Raw genomic sequence first — 23,058 nt, forward strand, 5'->3', positions numbered from 1 at the left:
ACTGTGATGGACTGGTGATCAGCCCTGTGTTGGACTGGTGATCCTCCCTGTGCTGGATTGGTGATCCTCCCTGTGATGGACTGGTGATCCTCCCTGTGATGGACTGGTGATCAGCCCTGTGATGGACTGGTGATCCTCCCTGTGATGGACTGGTGATCCTTCCTCTGATGGACTGGTGATCCTCCCTGTGATGGACTGGTGATCAGCCCGGTGATGGACTGTTGATCCTCCCGGTGATGGACTGGTGATCAGCCCTGTGTTAGACTGGTGATCCTCCCTGTGTTGGACTGGTGATCATTACTGTGTTGGACCGGTGATGAGCCCTGTGTTGCACTGGTGATCCTCCCTTTGATGGGCTGGTTATCAGCCCTGTGATGGACTGGTGATCCTCCCTGTGCTAGATTGGTGATCCTCCCTGTGATGGACTAGTGATCCTCCCTGTGATGGACTGGTGATCAGCCCTGTGATGGACTGGTGATCCTTCCTGTATTGGACTGGTGATCCTCCCTGTGATGGACTGGTGATCCTCCCTGTGTTGGACTGGTGATCAGACCTGTGATGGACTGGTGATGAGCCCTGTGATGGACTGGTGATCAGCCCTATGTTGGACTGGTGATCAGACCTGTGATGGACTGGTGATGAGCCCTTTCATGGACTGGTGATCCTCCCTGTGATGGATTGGTGATCCTCCCTCTGATGGACTGGTGATCAGCCCTGTGATGGACTGGTGATCCTCCCTGTGATGGATTGGTGATCCTCCCTCTGATGGACTGGTGATCCTCCCTGTGATGGACTGGTGATCAGCCCTGTTATGGACTGGTGATCAGACCTGTGATGGACTGGTGATCAGCCCATCGATGGACTGGTGATCCTCCCGGTGATGGACTGGTGATCAGCCCTGTGTTAGACTGGTGATCCTCTCTGTGTTGGACTGGTGATCAGCCCTGTGTTGGACCGGTGATGAGCCCTGTGTTGGACTGGTGATCCTCCCTTTGATGGGCTGGTTATCAGCCCTGTGATGGACTGGTGATCCTCCCTTTGATGGACTGGTGATCCTCTCTTTGATGGACTGGTTATAGCCCCTTTGATGGACTGGTTATCAGCCATGTGATGGACTGGTGATCCTCCCTTTGATGGACTGGTGATCAGCCCTGTGATGGACTGATGATCCTCCTTGTTATGGACTGGTGATCCTCCCTCTGATGGACTGGTGATCAGCCCTGTGATGGACTGGTGATCCTCCCTGTGCTGGATTCGTGATCCTCCCTGTGATGGACTGGTGATCCTCCCTGTGATGGACTGGTGATCAGCACTGTGATGGACTGGTGATCCTCCCTGTGATGGACTGGTGATCCTCCCTCTGATGGACTGGTGATCAGCCCTATGATGGACTGGTGATCCTCTCTGTGATGGACTGGTGATCCTCCCTTTGATGGACTGGTGATCATCCCTTTGATGGACTGGTTATAACCCCTTCGATGGACTGGTTATCAGCCATGTGATGGATTGGTGATCCTCCCTTTTATGGACTGGTTTTCAGCCCTGTGATGGACTGGTGATCCTCCCTTTGATGGACTGGTGATCAGCCCTGTGATGGACTAGTGATCCTCCCTGTGATGGACTGGTGATCAGCCCTGTGATGGACTGGTGATCCTTCCTGTATTGGACTGGTGATCCTCCTTGTGATGGACTGGTGATCCTCCCTGTGTTGGACTGGTGATCAGACCTGTGATGGACTGGTGATGAGCCCTGTGATGGACTGGTGATCAGCCCTATGTTGGACTGGTGATCAGACCTGTGATGGACTGGTGATGAGCCCTGTCATGGACTGGTGATCCTCCCTGTGATGGATTGGTGATCCTCCCTCTGATGGACTGGTGATCAGCCCTGTGATGGACTGGTGATCCTCCCTGTGATGGATTGGTGATCCTCCCTGTGATGGACTGGTGATCCTCCCTGTGATGGACTGGTGATCCTCCCTCTGATGGAATGGTGATCAGCCCTATGATGGACTGGTGATCCTCTCTGTGATGGACTGGTGATCCTCCCTTTGATGGACTGGTGATCATCCCTTTGATGGACTGGTTATAACCCCTTCGATGGACTGGTTATCAGCCAAGTGATGGATTGGTGATCCTCCCTTTTATGGACTGGTTTTCAGCCCTGTGATGGACTGGTGATCCTCCTTTTGATGGACTGGGGATCCTCCCTCTGATGGACTGGTGATCAGCCCTGTGATGGACTGGTGATCCTCCCTTTGATGGACTGGTGATCAGCCCTGTGATGGACTGGTCATCCTCCTTGTGATGGACTGGTGATCCTCCCTCTGATGGACTGGTGATCAGCCCTGTGATGGACTGGTGATCCTCCCTGTGATGGATTGGTGATCCTCACTGTGATGGACGGGTGATCCTCCCTGTGATGGACTGGTGATCCTTCCTGTGATGGACTGGTGATGAGCCCTGTGATGGACTGGTGATCAGCCCTGTGTTGGACTGGTGATCCTCCCTGTGTTGGACAGGTGATCAGCCCTGTGTTGGACCGGTGATGAGCCCTGTGTTGGACTGGTGATCCTCCCTTTGATGGACTGGTGATCCTCCCTTTGATGGGCTGGTTACCAGCCCTGTGATGGACTGGTGATCCTCCCTTTGATGGACTGGTGATCCTCCCTTTGATGGACTGGTTATAGCCCCTGTGATGGACTGGTTATCAGCCATGTGATGGACTGGTGATCCTCCCTTTGATGGACTGGTGATCAGCCCTCGATGGACTGGTGATCCTCCCTGTGATGGACTGATGATCCTCCCTCTGATGGACTGGTGATCAGCCCTGTGATGGACTGGTGATCCTCCCTGTGATGGATTGGTGATCCTTCCTTTGATGGACTGGTGATCAGCCCTGTGATGGACTGGTGATCCTCCTTGTGATGGACTGGTGATCCTCCCTGTGATGGATTGATGATCCTCCCTGTGATGGACTGTTGATCCTCCCTGTGATGGACTGGTGATCCTCCCTCTGATGGACTGGTGATCCTCCCTGTGATGGACTGGTGATCCTTCCTGTGATGGACTGGTGATGAGCCCTGTGATGGACTGGTGATCAGCCCTGTGTTGGACTGGTGATCAGCCCTGTGATGGACTGGTGATCCTTCCTGTATTGGACTGGTGATCCTCCCTGTGATGGACTGGTGATCCTCCCTGTGTTGGACTGGTGATCAGACCTGTGATGGACTGGTGATGAGCCCTGTGATGGACTGGTGATCAGCCCTATGTTGGACTGGTGATCAGACCTGTGATGGACTGGTGATGAGCCCTTTCATGGACTGGTGATCCTCCCTGTGATGGATTGGTGATCCTCCCTCTGATGGACTGGTGATCAGCCCTGTGATGGACTGGTGATCCTCCCTGTGATGGATTGGTGATCCTCCCTCTGATGGACTGGTGATCCTCCCTGTGATGGACTGGTGATCAGCCCTGTTATGGACTGGTGATCAGACCTGTGATGGACTGGTGATCAGCCCATCGATGGACTGGTGATCCTCCCGGTGATGGACTGGTGATCAGCCCTGTGTTAGACTGGTGATCCTCTCTGTGTTGGACTGGTGATCAGCCCTGTGTTGGACCGGTGATGAGCCCTGTGTTGGACTGGTGATCCTCCCTTTGATGGGCTGGTTATCAGCCCTGTGATGGACTGGTGATCCTCCCTTTGATGGACTGGTGATCCTCTCTTTGATGGACTGGTTATAGCCCCTTTGATGGACTGGTTATCAGCCATGTGATGGACTGGTGATCCTCCCTTTGATGGACTGGTGATCAGCCCTGTGATGGACTGATGATCCTCCTTGTTATGGACTGGTGATCCTCCCTCTGATGGACTGGTGATCAGCCCTGTGATGGACTGGTGATCCTCCCTGTGCTGGATTCGTGATCCTCCCTGTGATGGACTGGTGATCCTCCCTGTGATGGACTGGTGATCAGCACTGTGATGGACTGGTGATCCTCCCTGTGATGGACTGGTGATCCTCCCTCTGATGGACTGGTGATCAGCCCTATGATGGACTGGTGATCCTCTCTGTGATGGACTGGTGATCCTCCCTTTGATGGACTGGTGATCATCCCTTTGATGGACTGGTTATAACCCCTTCGATGGACTGGTTATCAGCCATGTGATGGATTGGTGATCCTCCCTTTTATGGACTGGTTTTCAGCCCTGTGATGGACTGGTGATCCTCCCTTTGATGGACTGGTGATCAGCCCTGTGATGGACTAGTGATCCTCCCTGTGATGGACTGGTGATCAGCCCTGTGATGGACTGGTGATCCTTCCTGTATTGGACTGGTGATCCTCCTTGTGATGGACTGGTGATCCTCCCTGTGTTGGACTGGTGATCAGACCTGTGATGGACTGGTGATGAGCCCTGTGATGGACTGGTGATCAGCCCTATGTTGGACTGGTGATCAGACCTGTGATGGACTGGTGATGAGCCCTGTCATGGACTGGTGATCCTCCCTGTGATGGATTGGTGATCCTCCCTCTGATGGACTGGTGATCAGCCCTGTGATGGACTGGTGATCCTCCCTGTGATGGATTGGTGATCCTCCCTGTGATGGACTGGTGATCCTCCCTGTGATGGACTGGTGATCCTCCCTCTGATGGAATGGTGATCAGCCCTATGATGGACTGGTGATCCTCTCTGTGATGGACTGGTGATCCTCCCTTTGATGGACTGGTGATCATCCCTTTGATGGACTGGTTATAACCCCTTCGATGGACTGGTTATCAGCCAAGTGATGGATTGGTGATCCTCCCTTTTATGGACTGGTTTTCAGCCCTGTGATGGACTGGTGATCCTCCTTTTGATGGACTGGGGATCCTCCCTCTGATGGACTGGTGATCAGCCCTGTGATGGACTGGTGATCCTCCCTTTGATGGACTGGTGATCAGCCCTGTGATGGACTGGTAATCCTCCTTGTGATGGACTGGTGATCCTCCCTCTGATGGACTGGTGATCAGCCCTGTGATGGACTGGTGATCCTCCCTGTGATGGATTGGTGATCCTCACTGTGATGGACGGGTGATCCTCCCTGTGATGGACTGGTGATCCTTCCTGTGATGGACTGGTGATGAGCCCTGTGATGGACTGGTGATCAGCCCTGTGTTGGACTGGTGATCCTCCCTGTGTTGGACAGGTGATCAGCCCTGTGTTGGACCGGTGATGAGCCCTGTGTTGGACTGGTGATCCTCCCTTTGATGGACTGGTGATCCTCCCTTTGATGGGCTGGTTACCAGCCCTGTGATGGACTGGTGATCCTCCCTTTGATGGACTGGTGATCCTCCCTTTGATGGACTGGTTATAGCCCCTGTGATGGACTGGTTATCAGCCATGTGATGGACTGGTGATCCTCCCTTTGATGGACTGGTGATCAGCCCTCGATGGACTGGTGATCCTCCCTGTGATGGACTGATGATCCTCCCTCTGATGGACTGGTGATCAGCCCTGTGATGGACTGGTGATCCTCCCTGTGATGGATTGGTGATCCTTCCTTTGATGGACTGGTGATCAGCCCTGTGATGGACTGGTGATCCTCCTTGTGATGGACTGGTGATCCTCCCTGTGATGGATTGGTGATCCTCCCTGTGATGGACTGTTGATCCTCCCTGTGATGGACTGGTGATCCTCCCTCTGATGGACTGGTGATCCTCCCTGTGATGGACTGGTGATCCTTCCTGTGATGGACTGGTGATGAGCCCTGTGATGGACTGGTGATCAGCCCTGTGTTGGACTGGTGATCAGCCCTGTGATGGACTGGTGATCCTCCCGGTGATGGACTGGTGATCAGCTCTGTGTTGGACCGGTGATGAGCCCTGTGTTGGACTGGTTATCCTCCCTTTGATGGACTGGTGATCCTCCCTCTGATGGACTGGTGATCAGCCCTGTGATGGACTGGTGATCCTCCCTGTGATGGATTGGTGATCCTCACTGTGATGGACGGGTGATCCTCCCTGTGATGGACTGGTGTTCCTTCCTGTGATGGACTGGTGATGAGCCCTGTGATGGACTGGTGATCAGCCCTGTGTTGGACTGGTGATCCTCCCTGTGTTGGACAGGTGATCAGCCCTGTGTTGGACCGGTGATGAGCCCTGTGTTGGACTGGTGATCCTCCCTTTGATGGACTGGTGATCCTCCCTTTGATGGGCTGGTTACCAGCCCTGTGATGGACTGGTGATCCTCCCTTTGATGGACTGGTGATCCTCTCTTTGATGGACTGGTTACAGCCCCTTTGATGGACTGGTTATCAGCCATGTGATGGACTGGTGATCCTCCCTTTGATGGACTGGTTATCAGCCATGTGATGGACTGGTGATCCTCCCTTTGATGGGCTGGTTATCAGCCCTGTGATGGACTGGTGATCCTCCCTTTGATGGACTGGTGATCCTCTCTTTGATGGACTGGTTATAGCCCCTTTGATGGACTGGTTATCAGCCATGTGATGGACTGGTGATCCTCCCTTTGATGGACTGGTGATCAGCCCTGTGATGGACTGATGATCCTCCTTGTTATGGACTGGTGATCCTCCCTCTGATGGACTGGTGATCAGCCCTGTGATGGACTGGTGATCCTCCCTGTGCTGGATTCGTGATCCTCCCTGTGATGGACTGGTGATCCTCCCTGTGATGGACTGGTGATCAGCACTGTGATGGACTGGTGATCCTCCCTGTGATGGACTGGTGATCCTCCCTCTGATGGACTGGTGATCAGCCCTATGATGGACTGGTGATCCTCTCTGTGATGGACTGGTGATCCTCCCTTTGATGGACTGGTGATCATCCCTTTGATGGACTGGTTATAACCCCTTCGATGGACTGGTTATCAGCCATGTGATGGATTGGTGATCCTCCCTTTTATGGACTGGTTTTCAGCCCTGTGATGGACTGGTGATCCTCCCTTTGATGGACTGGTGATCAGCCCTGTGATGGACTAGTGATCCTCCCTGTGATGGACTGGTGATCAGCCCTGTGATGGACTGGTGATCCTTCCTGTATTGGACTGGTGATCCTCCTTGTGATGGACTGGTGATCCTCCCTGTGTTGGACTGGTGATCAGACCTGTGATGGACTGGTTATGAGCCCTGTGATGGACTGGTGATCAGCCCTATGTTGGACTGGTGATCAGACCTGTGATGGACTGGTGATGAGCCCTGTCATGGACTGGTGATCCTCCCTGTGATGGATTGGTGATCCTCCCTCTGATGGACTGGTGATAAGCCCTGTGATGGACTGGTGATCCTCCCTGTGATGGATTGGTGATCCTCCCTGTGATGGACTGGTGATCCTCCCTGTGATGGACTGGTGATCCTCCCTCTGATGGAATGGTGATCAGCCCTATGATGGACTGGTGATCCTCTCTGTGATGGACTGGTGATCCTCCCTTTGATGGACTGGTGATCATCCCTTTGATGGACTGGTTATAACCCCTTCGATGGACTGGTTATCAGCCAAGTGATGGATTGGTGATCCTCCCTTTTATGGACTGGTTTTCAGCCCTGTGATGGACTGGTGATCCTCCTTTTGATGGACTGGGGATCCTCCCTCTGATGGACTGGTGATCAGCCCTGTGATGGACTGGTGATCCTCCCTTTGATGGACTGGTGATCAGCCCTGTGATGGACTGGTAATCCTCCTTGTGATGGACTGGTGATCCTCCCTCTGATGGACTGGTGATCAGCCCTGTGATGGACTGGTGATGAGCCCTGTGATGGACTGGTGATGAGCCCTGTGATGGACTGGTGATCAGCCCTGTGTTGGACTGGTGATCAGCCCTGTGATGGACTGGTGATCCTCCCGGTGATGGACTGGTGATCAGCTCTGTGTTGGACCGGTGATGAGCCCTGTGTTGGACTGGTTATCCTCCCTTTGATGGACTGGTGATCCTCCCTCTGATGGACTGGTGATCAGCCCTGTGATGGACTGGTGATCCTCCCTGTGATGGATTGGTGATCCTCACTGTGATGGACGGGTGATCCTCCCTGTGATGGACTGGTGTTCCTTCCTGTGATGGACTGGTGATGAGCCCTGTGATGGACTGGTGATCAGCCCTGTGTTGGACTGGTGATCCTCCCTGTGTTGGACAGGTGATCAGCCCTGTGATGGACTGTTGATCCTCCCGGTGATGGACTGGTGATCAGCCCTGTGTTAGACTGGTGATCCTCCCTGTGTTGGACTGGTGATCAGCACTGTGTTGGACCGGTGATGAGCCCTGTGTTGCACTGGTGATCCTCCCTTTGATGGGCTGGTTATCAGCCCTGTGATGGACTGGTGATCCTCCCTGTGCTAGATTGGTGATCCTCCCTGTGATGGACTAGTGATCCTCCCTGTGATGGACTGGTGATCAGCCCTGTGATGGACTGGTGATCCTCCCTGTATTGGACTGGTGATCCTCCCTGTGATGGACTGGTGATCCTCCCTGTGTTGGACTGGTGATCAGAACTGTGATGGACTGGTGATGAGCCCTGTGATGGACTGGTGATCAGCCCTATGTTGGACTGGTGATCAGACCTGTGATGGACTGGTGATGAGCCCTGTCATGGACTGGTGATCCTCCCTGTGATGGATTGGTGATCCTCCCTCTGATGGACTGGTGATCAGCCCTGTGATGGACTGGTGATCCTCCCTGTGATGGATTGGTGATCCTCCCTGTGATGGACTGGTGTTCCTCCCTGTGATGGACTGGTGATCAGCCCTGTTATGGACTGGTGATCAGACCTGTGATGGACTGGTGATCAGCCCATCGATGGACTGGTGATCCTCCCGGTGATGGACTGGTGATCAGCCCTGTGTTAGACTGTTGATCCTCTCTGTGTTGGACTGGTGATCAGCCCTGTGTTGGACCGGTGATGAGCCCTGTGTTGGACTGGTGATCCTCCCTTTGATGGGCTGGTTATCGGCCCTGTGATGGACTGGTGATCCTCCCTTTGATGGACTGGTGATCCTCTCTTTGATGGACTGGTTATAGCCCCTTTGATGGACTGGTTATCAGCCATGTGATGGACTGGTGATCCTCCCTTTGATGGACTGGTGATCAGCCCTGTGATGGACTGGTGATCCTCCTTGTTATGGACTGGTGATCCTCCCTCTGATGGACTGGTGATCAGCCCTGTGATGGACTGGTGATCCTCCCTGTGCTGGATTCGTGATCCTCACTGTGATGGACTGGTGATCCTCCCTGTGATGGACTGGTGATCAGCACTGTGATGGACTGGTGATCCTCCCTGTGATGGACTGGTGATCCTCCCTCTGATGGACTGGTGATCAGCCCTATGATGGACTGGTGATCCTCTCTGTGATGGACTGGTGATCCTCCCTTTGATGGACTGGTGATCATCCCTTTGATGGACTGGTTATAACCCCTTCGATGGACTGGTTATCAGCCATGTGATGGATTGGTGATCCTCCCTTTTATGGACTGGTTTTCAGCCCTGTGATGGACTGGTGATCCTCCTTTTGATGGACTGGGGATCCTCCCTCTGAGGGACTGGTGATCAGCCCTGTGATGGACTGGTGATCCTCCCTTTGATGGACTGGTGATCAGCCCTGTGATGGACTAGTGATCCTCCCTGTGATGGACTGGTGATCAGCCCTGTGATGGACTGGTGATCCTTCCTGTATTGGACTGGTGATCCTCCCTGTGATGGACTGGTGATCCTCCCTGTGTTGGACTGGTGATCAGACCTGTGATGGACTGGTGATGAGCCCTGTGATGGACTGGTGATCAGCCCTATGTTGGACTGGTGATCAGACCTGTGATGGACTGGTGATGAGCCCTGTCATGGACTGGTGATCCTCCCTGTGATGGATTGGTGATCCTCCCTCTGATGGACTGGTGATCAGCCCTGTGATGGACTGGTGATCCTCCCTGTGATGGATTGGTGATCCTCCCTGTGATGGACTGGTGATCCTCCCTGTGATGGACTGGTGATCCTCCCTCTGATGGAATGGTGATCAGCCCTATGATGGACTGGTGATCCTCTCTGTGATGGACTGGTGATCCTCCCTTTGATGGACTGGTGATCATCCCTTTGATGGACTGGTTATAACCCCTTCGATGGACTGGTTATCAGCCATGTGATGGATTGGTGATCCTCCCTTTTATGGACTGGTTTTCAGCCCTGTGATGGACTGGTGATCCTCCTTTTGATGGACTGGGGATCCTCCCTCTGATGGACTGGTGATCAGCCCTGTGATGGACTGGTGATCCTCCCTTTGATGGACTGGTGATCAGCCCTGTGATGGACTGGTAATCCTCCTTGTGATGGACTGGTGATCCTCCCTCTGATGGACCGGTGATGAGCCCTGTGTTGGACTGGTGATCCTCCCTTTGATGGACTGGTGATCCTCCCTTTGATGGGCTGGTTACCAGCCCTGTGATGGACTGGTGATCCTCCCTTTGATGGACTGGTGATCCTCCCTTTGATGGACTGGTTATAGCCCCTGTGATGGACTGGTTATCAGCCATGTGATGGACTGGTGATCCTCCCTTTGATGGACTGGTGATCAGCCCTCGATGGACTGGTGATCCTCCCTGTGATGGACTGATGATCCTCCCTCTGATGGACTGGTGATCAGCCCTGTGATGGACTGGTGATCCTCCCTGTGATGGATTGGTGATCCTTCCTTTGATGGACTGGTGATCAGCCCTGTGATGGACTGGTGATCCTCCTTGTGATGGACTGGTGATCCTCCCTGTGATGGATTGGTGATCCTCCCTGTGATGGACTGTTGATCCTCCCTGTGATGGACTGGTGATCCTCCCTCTGATGGACTGGTGATCCTCCCTGTGATGGACTGGTGATCCTTCCTGTGATGGACTGGTGATGAGCCCTGTGATGGACTGGTGATCAGCCCTGTGTTGGACTGGTGATCAGCGCTGTGATGGACTGGTGATCCTCCCGGTGATGGACTGGTGATCAGCTCTGTGTTGGACCGGTGATGAGCCCTGTGTTGGACTGGTTATCCTCCCTTTGATGGACTGGTGATCCTCCCTTTGATGGGCTGGTTACCAGCCCTGTGATGGACTGGTGATTCTCCCTGTGATGGACTGGTGATCCTCCCTGTGATGGACTGGTGATCCTCCCTGTGATGGACTGGTGATCCTCCCTGTGATGGACTGGTGATCCTCCCTCTGATGGACTGGTGATCAGCCCTATGATGGACTGGTGATCCTCTCTGTGATGGACTGGTGATCCTCCCTTTGATGGACTGGTGATCATCCCTTTGATGGACTGGTTATAACCCCTTCGAGGGACTTGTTATCAGCCATGTGATGGATTGGTGATCCTCCCTTTTATGGACTGGTTTTCAGCCCTGTGATGGACTGGTGATCCTCCTTTTGATGGACTGGGGATCCTCCCTCTGATGGACTGGTGATCAGCCCTGTGATGGACTGGTGATCCTCCCTTTGATGGACTGGTGATCAGCCCTGTGATGGACTAGTGATCCTCCCTGTGATGGACTGGTGATCAGCCCTGTGATGGACTGGTGATCCTTCCTGTATTGGACTGGTGATCCTCCCTGTGATGGACTGGTGATCCTCCCTGTGTTGGACTGGTGATCAGACCTGTGATGGACTGGTGATCCTTTCTGTGATGGACTGGTGATGAGCACTGTGATGGACTGGTGATCAGCCCTGTGTTGGACTGGTGATCCTCCCTGTGCTGGATTGGTGATCCTCCCTGTGATGGACTGGTGATCCTCCCTGTGATGGACTGGTGATCAGCCCTGTGATGGACTGGTGATCCTCCCTGTGATGGACTGGTGATCCTTCCTCTGATGGACTGGTGATCCTCCCTGTGATGGACTGGTGATCAGCCCGGTGATGGACTGTTGATCCTCCCGGTGATGGACTGGTGATCAGCCCTGTGTTAGACTGGTGATCCTCCCTGTGTTGGACTGGTGATCATTACTGTGTTGGACCGGTGATGAGCCCTGTGTTGCACTGGTGATCCTCCCTTTGATGGGCTGGTTATCAGCCCTGTGATGGACTGGTGATCCTCCCTGTGCTAGATTGGTGATCCTCCCTGTGATGGACTAGTGATCCTCCCTGTGATGGACTGGTGATCAGCCCTGTGATGGACTGGTGATCCTTCCTGTATTGGACTGGTGATCCTCCCTGTGATGGACTGGTGATCCTCCCTGTGTTGGACTGGTGATCAGACCTGTGATGGACTGGTGATGAGCCCTGTGATGGACTGGTGATCAGCCCTATGTTGGACTGGTGATCAGACCTGTGATGGACTGGTGATGAGCCCTTTCATGGACTGGTGATCCTCCCTGTGATGGATTGGTGATCCTCCCTCTGATGGACTGGTGATCAGCCCTGTGATGGACTGGTGATCCTCCCTGTGATGGATTGGTGATCCTCCCTCTGATGGACTGGTGATCCTCCCTGTGATGGACTGGTGATCAGCCCTGTTATGGACTGGTGATCAGACCTGTGATGGACTGGTGATCAGCCCATCGATGGACTGGTGATCCTCCCGGTGATGGACTGGTGATCAGCCCTGTGTTAGACTGGTGATCCTCTCTGTGTTGGACTGGTGATCAGCCCTGTGTTGGACCGGTGATGAGCCCTGTGTTGGACTGGTGATCCTCCCTTTGATGGGCTGGTTATCAGCCCTGTGATGGACTGGTGATCCTCCCTTTGATGGACTGGTGATCCTCTCTTTGATGGACTGGTTATAGCCCCTTTGATGGACTGGTTATCAGCCATGTGATGGACTGGTGATCCTCCCTTTGATGGACTGGTGATCAGCCCTGTGATGGACTGATGATCCTCCTTGTTATGGACTGGTGATCCTCCCTCTGATGGACTGGTGATCAGCCCTGTGATGGACTGGTGATCCTCCCTGTGCTGGATTCGTGATCCTCCCTGTGATGGACTGGTGATCCTCCCTGTGATGGACTGGTGATCAGCACTGTGATGGACTGGTGATCCTCCCTGTGATGGACTGGTGATCCTCCCTCTGATGGACTGGTGATCAGCCCTATGATGGACTGGTGATCCTCTCTGTGATGGACTGGTGATCCTCCCTTTGATGGACTGGTGATCATCCCTTTGATGGACTGGTTATAACCCCTTCGATGGACTGGTTATCAGCCATGTGATGGATTGGTGATCCTCCCTTTTATGGACTGGTTTTCAGCCCTGTGATGGACTGGTGATCCTCCCTTTGATGGACTGGTGATCAGCCCTGTGATGGACTAGTGATCCTCCCTGTGATGGACTGGTGATCAGCCCTGTGATGGACTGGTGATCCTTCCTGTATTGGACTGGTGATCCTCCTTGTGATGGACTGGTGATCCTCCCTGTGTTGGACTGGTGATCAGACCTGTGATGGACTGGTGATGAGCCCTGTGATGGACTGGTGATCAGCCCTATGTTGGACTGGTGATCAGACCTGTGATGGACTGGTGATGAGCCCTGTCATGGACTGGTGATCCTCCCTGTGATGGATTGGTGATCCTCCCTCTGATGGACTGGTGATCAGCCCTGTGATGGACTGGTGATCCTCCCTGTGATGGATTGGTGATCCTCCCTGTGATGGACTGGTGATCCTCCCTGTGATGGACTGGTGATCCTCCCTCTGATGGAATGGTTATAGCCCCTGTGATGGACTGGTTATCAGCCATGTGATGGACTGGTGATCCTCCCTTTGATGGACTGGTGATCAGCCCTCGATGGACTGGTGATCCTCCCTGTGATGGACTGATGATCCTCCCTCTGATGGACTGGTGATCAGCCCTGTGATGGACTGGTGATCCTCCCTGTGATGGATTGGTGATCCTTCCTTTGATGGACTGGTGATCAGCCCTGTGATGGACTGGTGATCCTCCTTGTGATGGACTGGTGATCCTCCCTGTGATGGATTGATGATCCTCCCTGTGATGGACTGTTGATCCTCCCTGTGATGGACTGGTGATCCTCCCTCTGATGGACTGGTGATCCTCCCTGTGATGGACTGGTGATCCTTCCTGTGATGGACTGGTGATGAGCCCTGTGATGGACTGGTGATCAGCCCTGTGTTGGACTGGTGATCAGCCCTGTGATGGACTGGTGATCCTTCCTGTATTGGACTGGTGATCCTCCCTGTGATGGACTGGTGATCCTCCCTGTGTTGGACTGGTGATCAGACCTGTGATGGACTGGTGATGAGCCCTGTGATGGACTGGTGATCAGCCCTATGTTGGACTGGTGATCAGACCTGTGATGGACTGGTGATGAGCCCTTTCATGGACTGGTGATCCTCCCTGTGATGGATTGGTGATCCTCCCTCTGATGGACTGGTGATCAGCCCTGTGATGGACTGGTGATCCTCCCTGTGATGGATTGGTGATCCTCCCTCTGATGGACTGGTGATCCTCCCTGTGATGGACTGGTGATCAGCCCTGTTATGGACTGGTGATCAGACCTGTGATGGACTGGTGATCAGCCCATCGATGGACTGGTGATCCTCCCGGTGATGGACTGGTGATCAGCCCTGTGTTAGACTGGTGATCCTCTCTGTGTTGGACTGGTGATCAGCCCTGTGTTGGACCGGTGATGAGCCCTGTGTTGGACTGGTGATCCTCCCTTTGATGGGCTGGTTATCAGCCCTGTGATGGACTGGTGATCCTCCCTTTGATGGACTGGTGATCCTCTCTTTGATGGACTGGTTATAGCCCCTTTGATGGACTGGTTATCAGCCATGTGATGGACTGGTGATCCTCCCTTTGATGGACTGGTGATCAGCCCTGTGATGGACTGATGATCCTCCTTGTTATGGACTGGTGATCCTCCCTCTGATGGACTGGTGATCAGCCCTGTGATGGACTGGTGATCCTCCCTGTGCTGGATTCGTGATCCTCCCTGTGATGGACTGGTGATCCTCCCTGTGATGGACTGGTGATCAGCACTGTGATGGACTGGTGATCCTCCCTGTGATGGACTGGTGATCCTCCCTCTGATGGACTGGTGATCAGCCCTATGATGGACTGGTGATCCTCTCTGTGATGGACTGGTGATCCTCCCTTTGATGGACTGGTGATCATCCCTTTGATGGACTGGTTATAACCCCTTCGATGGACTGGTTATCAGCCATGTGATGGATTGGTGATCCTCCCTTTTATGGACTGGTTTTCAGCCCTGTGATGGACTGGTGATCCTCCCTTTGATGGACTGGTGATCAGCCCTGTGATGGACTAGTGATCCTCCCTGTGATGGACTGGTGATCAGCCCTGTGATGGACTGGTGATCCTTCCTGTATTGGACTGGTGATCCTCCTTGTGATGGACTGGTGATCCTCCCTGTGTTGGACTGGTGATCAGACCTGTGATGGACTGGTGATGAGCCCTGTGATGGACTGGTGATCAGCCCTATGTTGGACTGGTGATCAGACCTGTGATGGACTGGTGATGAGCCCTGTCATGGACTGGTGATCCTCCCTGTGATGGATTGGTGATCCTCCCTCTGATGGACTGGTGATCAGCCCTGTGATGGACTGGTGATCCTCCCTGTGATGGATTGGTGATCCTCCCTGTGATGGACTGGTGATCCTCCCTGTGATGGACTGGTGATCCTCCCTCTGATGGAATGGTGATCAGCCCTATGATGGACTGGTGATCCTCTCTGTGATGGACTGGTGATCCTCCCTTTGATGGACTGGTGATCATCCCTTTGATGGACTGGTTATAACCCCTTCGATGGACTGGTTATCAGCCAAGTGATGGATTGGTGATCCTCCCTTTTATGGACTGGTTTTCAGCCCTGTGATGGACTGGTGATCCTCCTTTTGATGGACTGGGGATCCTCCCTCTGATGGACTGGTGATCAGCCCTGTGATGGACTGGTGATCCTCCCTTTGATGGACTGGTGATCAGCCCTGTGATGGACTGGTAATCCTCCTTGTGATGGACTGGTGATCCTCCCTCTGATGGACTGGTGATCAGCCCTGTGATGGACTGGTGATCCTCCCTGTGATGGATTGGTGATCCTCACTGTGATGGACGGGTGATCCTCCCTGTGATGGACTGGTGATCCTTCCTGTGATGGACTGGTGATGAGCCCTGTGATGGACTGGTGATCAGCCCTGTGTTGGACTGGTGATCCTCCCTGTGTTGGACAGGTGATCAGCCCTGTGTTGGACCGGTGATGAGCCCTGTGTTGGACTGGTGATCCTCCCTTTGATGGACTGGTGATCCTCCCTTTGATGGGCTGGTTACCAGCCCTGTGATGGACTGGTGATCCTCCCTTTGATGGACTGGTGATCCTCCCTTTGATGGACTGGTTATAGCCCCTGTGATGGACTGGTTATCAGCCATGTGATGGACTGGTGATCCTCCCTTTGATGGACTGGTGATCAGCCCTCGATGGACTGGTGATCCTCCCTGTGATGGACTGATGATCCTCCCTCTGATGGACTGGTGATCAGCCCTGTGATGGACTGGTGATCCTCCCTGTGATGGATTGGTGATCCTTCCTTTGATGGACTGGTGATCAGCCCTGTGATGGACTGGTGATCCTCCTTGTGATGGACTGGTGATCCTCCCTGTGATGGATTGATGATCCTCCCTGTGATGGACTGTTGATCCTCCCTGTGATGGACTGGTGATCCTCCCTCTGATGGACTGGTGATCCTCCCTGTGATGGACTGGTGATCCTTCCTGTGATGGACTGGTGATGAGCCCTGTGATGGACTGGTGATCAGCCCTGTGTTGGACTGGTGATCAGCCCTGTGATGGACTGGTGATCCTTCCTGTATTGGACTGGTGATCCTCCCTGTGATGGACTGGTGATCCTCCCTGTGTTGGACTGGTGATCAGACCTGTGATGGACTGGTGATGAGCCCTGTGATGGACTGGTGATCAGCCCTATGTTGGACTGGTGATCAGACCTGTGATGGACTGGTGATGAGCCCTTTCATGGACTGGTGATCCTCCCTGTGATGGATTGGTGATCCTCCCTCTGATGGACTGGTGATCAGCCCTGTGATGGACTGGTGATCCTCCCTGTGATGGATTGGTGATCCTCCCTCTGATGGACTGGTGATCCTCCCTGTGATGGACTGGTGATCAGCCCTGTTATGGACTGGTGATCAGACCTGTGATGGACTGGTGATCAGCCCATCGATGGACTGGTGATCCTCCCGGTGATGGACTGGTGATCAGCCCTGTGTTAGACTGGTGATCCTCTCTGTGTTGGACTGGTGATCAGCCCTGTGTTGGACCGGTGATGAGCCCTGTGTTGGACTGGTGATCCTCCCTTTGATGGGCTGGTTATCAGCCCTGTGATGGACTGGTGATCCTCCCTTTGATGGACTGGTGATCCTCTCTTTGATGGACTGGTTATAGCCCCTTTGATGGACTGGTTATCAGCCATGTGATGGACTGGTGATCCTCCCTTTGATGGACTGGTGATCAGCCCTGTGATGGACTGATGATCCTCCTTGTTATGGACTGGTGATCCTCCCTCTGATGGACTGGTGATCAGCCCTGTGATGGACTGGTGATCCTCCCTGTGCTGGATTCGTGATCCTCCCTGTGATGGACTGGTGATCCTCCCTGTGATGGACTGGTGATCAGCACTGTGATGGACTGGTGATCCTCCCTGTGATGGACTGGTGATCCTCCCTCTGATGGACTGGTGATCAGCCCTATGATGGACTGGTGATCCTCTCTGTGATGGACTGGTGATCCTCCCTTTGATGGACTGGTGATCATCCCTTTGATGGACTGGTTATAACCCCTTCGATGGACTGGTTATCAGCCATGTGATGGATTGGTGATCCTCCCTTTTATGGACTGGTTTTCAGCCCTGTGATGGACTGGTGATCCTCCCTTTGATGGACTGGTGATCAGCCCTGTGATGGACTAGTGATCCTCCCTGTGATGGACTGGTGATCAGCCCTGTGATGGACTGGTGATCCTTCCTGTATTGGACTGGTGATCCTCCTTGTGATGGACTGGTGATCCTCCCTGTGTTGGACTGGTGATCAGACCTGTGATGGACTGGTGATGAGCCCTGTGATGGACTGGTGATCAGCCCTATGTTGGACTGGTGATCAGACCTGTGATGGACTGGTGATGAGCCCTGTCATGGACTGGTGATCCTCCCTGTGATGGATTGGTGATCCTCCCTCTGATGGACTGGTGATCAGCCCTGTGATGGACTGGTGATCCTCCCTGTGATGGATTGGTGATCCTCCCTGTGATGGACTGGTGATCCTCCCTGTGATGGACTGGTGATCCTCCCTCTGATGGAATGGTGATCAGCCCTATGATGGACTGGTGATCCTCTCTGTGATGGACTGGTGATCCTCCCTTTGATGGACTGGTGATCATCCCTTTGATGGACTGGTTATAACCCCTTCGATGGACTGGTTATCAGCCAAGTGATGGATTGGTGATCCTCCCTTTTATGGACTGGTTTTCAGCCCTGTGATGGACTGGTGATCCTCCTTTTGATGGACTGGGGATCCTCCCTCTGATGGACTGGTGATCAGCCCTGTGATGGACTGGTGATCCTCCCTTTGATGGACTGGTGATCAGCCCTGTGATGGACTGGTAATCCTCCTTGTGATGGACTGGTGATCCTCCCTCTGATGGACTGGTGATCAGCCCTGTGATGGACTGGTGATCCTCCCTGTGATGGATTGGTGATCCTCACTGTGATGGACGGGTGATCCTCCCTGTGATGGACTGGTGATCCTTCCTGTGATGGACTGGTGATGAGCCCTGTGATGGACTGGTGATCAGCCCTGTGTTGGACTGGTGATCCTCCCTGTGTTGGACAGGTGATCAGCCCTGTGTTGGACCGGTGATGAGCCCTGTGTTGGACTGGTGATCCTCCCTTTGATGGACTGGTGATCCTCCCTTTGATGGGCTGGTTACCAGCCCTGTGATGGACTGGTGATCCTCCCTTTGATGGACTGGTGATCCTCCCTTTGATGGACTGGTTATAGCCCCTGTGATGGACTGGTTATCAGCCATGTGATGGACTGGTGATCCTCCCTTTGATGGACTGGTGATCAGCCCTCGATGGACTGGTGATCCTCCCTGTGATGGACTGATGATCCTCCCTCTGATGGACTGGTGATCAGCCCTGTGATGGACTGGTGATCCTCCCTGTGATGGATTGGTGATCCTTCCTTTGATGGACTGGTGATCAGCCCTGTGATGGACTGGTGATCCTCCTTGTGATGGACTGGTGATCCTCCCTGTGATGGATTGGTGATCCTCCCTGTGATGGACTGTTGATCCTCCCTGTGATGGACTGGTGATCCTCCCTCTGATGGACTGGTGATCCTCCCTGTGATGGACTGGTGATCCTTCCTGTGATGGACTGGTGATGAGCCCTGTGATGGACTGGTGATCAGCCCTGTGTTGGACTGGTGATCAGCCCTGTGATGGACTGGTGATCCTCCCGGTGATGGACTGGTGATCAGCTCTGTGTTGGACCGGTGATGAGCCCTGTGTTGGACTGGTTATCCTCCCTTTGATGGACTGGTGATCCTCCCTCTGATGGACTGGTGATCAGCCCTGTGATGGACTGGTGATCCTCCCTGTGATGGATTGGTGATCCTCACTGTGATGGACGGGTGATCCTCCCTGTGATGGACTGGTGTTCCTTCCTGTGATGGACTGGTGATGAGCCCTGTGATGGACTGGTGATCAGCCCTGTGTTGGACTGGTGATCCTCCCTGTGTTGGACAGGTGATCAGCCCTGTGTTGGACCGGTGATGAGCCCTGTGTTGGACTGGTGATCCTCCCTTTGATGGACTGGTGATCCTCCCTTTGATGGGCTGGTTACCAGCCCTGTGATGGACTGGTGATCCTCCCTTTGATGGACTGGTGATCCTCTCTTTGATGGACTGGTTACAGCCCCTTTGATGGACTGGTTATCAGCCATGTGATGGACTGGTGATCCTCCCTTTGATGGACTGGTTATCAGCCATGTGATGGACTGGTGATCCTCCCTTTGATGGGCTGGTTATCAGCCCTGTGATGGACTGGTGATCCTCCCTTTGATGGACTGGTGATCCTCTCTTTGATGGACTGGTTATAGCCCCTTTGATGGACTGGTTATCAGCCATGTGATGGACTGGTGATCCTCCCTTTGATGGACTGGTGATCAGCCCTGTGATGGACTGATGATCCTCCTTGTTATGGACTGGTGATCCTCCCTCTGATGGACTGGTGATCAGCCCTGTGATGGACTGGTGATCCTCCCTGTGCTGGATTCGTGATCCTCCCTGTGATGGACTGGTGATCCTCCCTGTGATGGACTGGTGATCAGCACTGTGATGGACTGGTGATCCTCCCTGTGATGGACTGGTGATCCTCCCTCTGATGGACTGGTGATCAGCCCTATGATGGACTGGTGATCCTCTCTGTGATGGACTGGTGATCCTCCCTTTGATGGACTGGTGATCATCCCTTTGATGGACTGGTTATAACCCCTTCGATGGACTGGTTATCAGCCATGTGATGGATTGGTGATCCTCCCTTTTATGGACTGGTTTTCAGCCCTGTGATGGACTGGTGATCCTCCCTTTGATGGACTGGTGATCAGCCCTGTGATGGACTAGTGATCCTCCCTGTGATGGACTGGTGATCAGCCCTGTGATGGACTGGTGATCCTTCCTGTATTGGACTGGTGATCCTCCTTGTGATGGACTGGTGATCCTCCCTGTGTTGGACTGGTGATCAGACCTGTGATGGACTGGTTATGAGCCCTGTGATGGACTGGTGATCAGCCCTATGTTGGACTGGTGATCAGACCTGTGATGGACTGGTGATGAGCCCTGTCATGGACTGGTGATCCTCCCTGTGATGGATTGGTGATCCTCCCTCTGATGGACTGGTGATAAGCCCTGTGATGGACTGGTGATCCTCCCTGTGATGGATTGGTGATCCTCCCTGTGATGGACTGGTGATCCTCCCTGTGATGGACTGGTGATCCTCCCTCTGATGGAATGGTGATCAGCCCTATGATGGACTGGTGATCCTCTCTGTGATGGACTGGTGATCCTCCCTTTGATGGACTGGTGATCATCCCTTTGATGGACTGGTTATAACCCCTTCGATGGACTGGTTATCAGCCAAGTGATGGATTGGTGATCCTCCCTTTTATGGACTGGTTTTCAGCCCTGTGATGGACTGGTGATCCTCCTTTTGATGGACTGGGGATCCTCCCTCTGATGGACTGGTGATCAGCCCTGTGATGGACTGGTGATCCTCCCTTTGATGGACTGGTGATCAGCCCTGTGATGGACTGGTAATCCTCCTTGTGATGGACTGGTGATCCTCCCTCTGATGGACTGGTGATCAGCCCTGTGATGGACTGGTGATGAGCCCTGTGATGGACTGGTGATGAGCCCTGTGATGGACTGGTGATCAGCCCTGTGTTGGACTGGTGATCAGCCCTGTGATGGACTGGTGATCCTCCCGGTGATGGACTGGTGATCAGCTCTGTGTTGGACCGGTGATGAGCCCTGTGTTGGACTGGTTATCCTCCCTTTGATGGACTGGTGATCCTCCCTCTGATGGACTGGTGATCAGCCCTGTGATGGACTGGTGATCCTCCCTGTGATGGATTGGTGATCCTCACTGTGATGGACGGGTGATCCTCCCTGTGATGGACTGGTGTTCCTTCCTGTGATGGACTGGTGATGAGCCCTGTGATGGACTGGTGATCAGCCCTGTGTTGGACTGGTGATCCTCCCTGTGTTGGACAGGTGATCAGCCCTGTGATGGACTGTTGATCCTCCCGGTGATGGACTGGTGATCAGCCCTGTGTTAGACTGGTGATCCTCCCTGTGTTGGACTGGTGATCAGCACTGTGTTGGACCGGTGATGAGCCCTGTGTTGCACTGGTGATCCTCCCTTTGATGGGCTGGTTATCAGCCCTGTGATGGACTGGTGATCCTCCCTGTGCTAGATTGGTGATCCTCCCTGTGATGGACTAGTGATCCTCCCTGTGATGGACTGGTGATCAGCCCTGTGATGGACTGGTGATCCTCCCTGTATTGGACTGGTGATCCTCCCTGTGATGGACTGGTGATCCTCCCTGTGTTGGACTGGTGATCAGAACTGTGATGGACTGGTGATGAGCCCTGTGATGGACTGGTGATCAGCCCTATGTTGGACTGGTGATCAGACCTGTGATGGACTGGTGATGAGCCCTGTCATGGACTGGTGATCCTCCCTGTGATGGATTGGTGATCCTCCCTCTGATGGACTGGTGATCAGCCCTGTGATGGACTGGTGATCCTCCCTGTGATGGATTGGTGATCCTCCCTGTGATGGACTGGTGTTCCTCCCTGTGATGGACTGGTGATCAGCCCTGTTATGGACTGGTGATCAGACCTGTGATGGACTGGTGATCAGCCCATCGATGGACTGGTGATCCTCCCGGTGATGGACTGGTGATCAGCCCTGTGTTAGACTGTTGATCCTCTCTGTGTTGGACTGGTGATCAGCCCTGTGTTGGACCGGTGATGAGCCCTGTGTTGGACTGGTGATCCTCCCTTTGATGGGCTGGTTATCGGCCCTGTGATGGACTGGTGATCCTCCCTTTGATGGACTGGTGATCCTCTCTTTGATGGACTGGTTATAGCCCCTTTGATGGACTGGTTATCAGCCATGTGATGGACTGGTGATCCTCCCTTTGATGGACTGGTGATCAGCCCTGTGATGGACTGGTGATCCTCCTTGTTATGGACTGGTGATCCTCCCTCTGATGGACTGGTGATCAGCCCTGTGATGGACTGGTGATCCTCCCTGTGCTGGATTCGTGATCCTCACTGTGATGGACTGGTGATCCTCCCTGTGATGGACTGGTGATCAGCACTGTGATGGACTGGTGATCCTCCCTGTGATGGACTGGTGATCCTCCCTCTGATGGACTGGTGATCAGCCCTATGATGGACTGGTGATCCTCTCTGTGATGGACTGGTGATCCTCCCTTTGATGGACTGGTGATCATCCCTTTGATGGACTGGTTATAACCCCTTCGATGGACTGGTTA

The sequence above is a fragment of the Pleuronectes platessa genome, chromosome 24, assembly GCF_947347685.1.
Source record: "Pleuronectes platessa chromosome 24, fPlePla1.1, whole genome shotgun sequence".
NCBI classification, from domain to species: Eukaryota; Metazoa; Chordata; class Actinopteri; order Pleuronectiformes; family Pleuronectidae; genus Pleuronectes; species Pleuronectes platessa.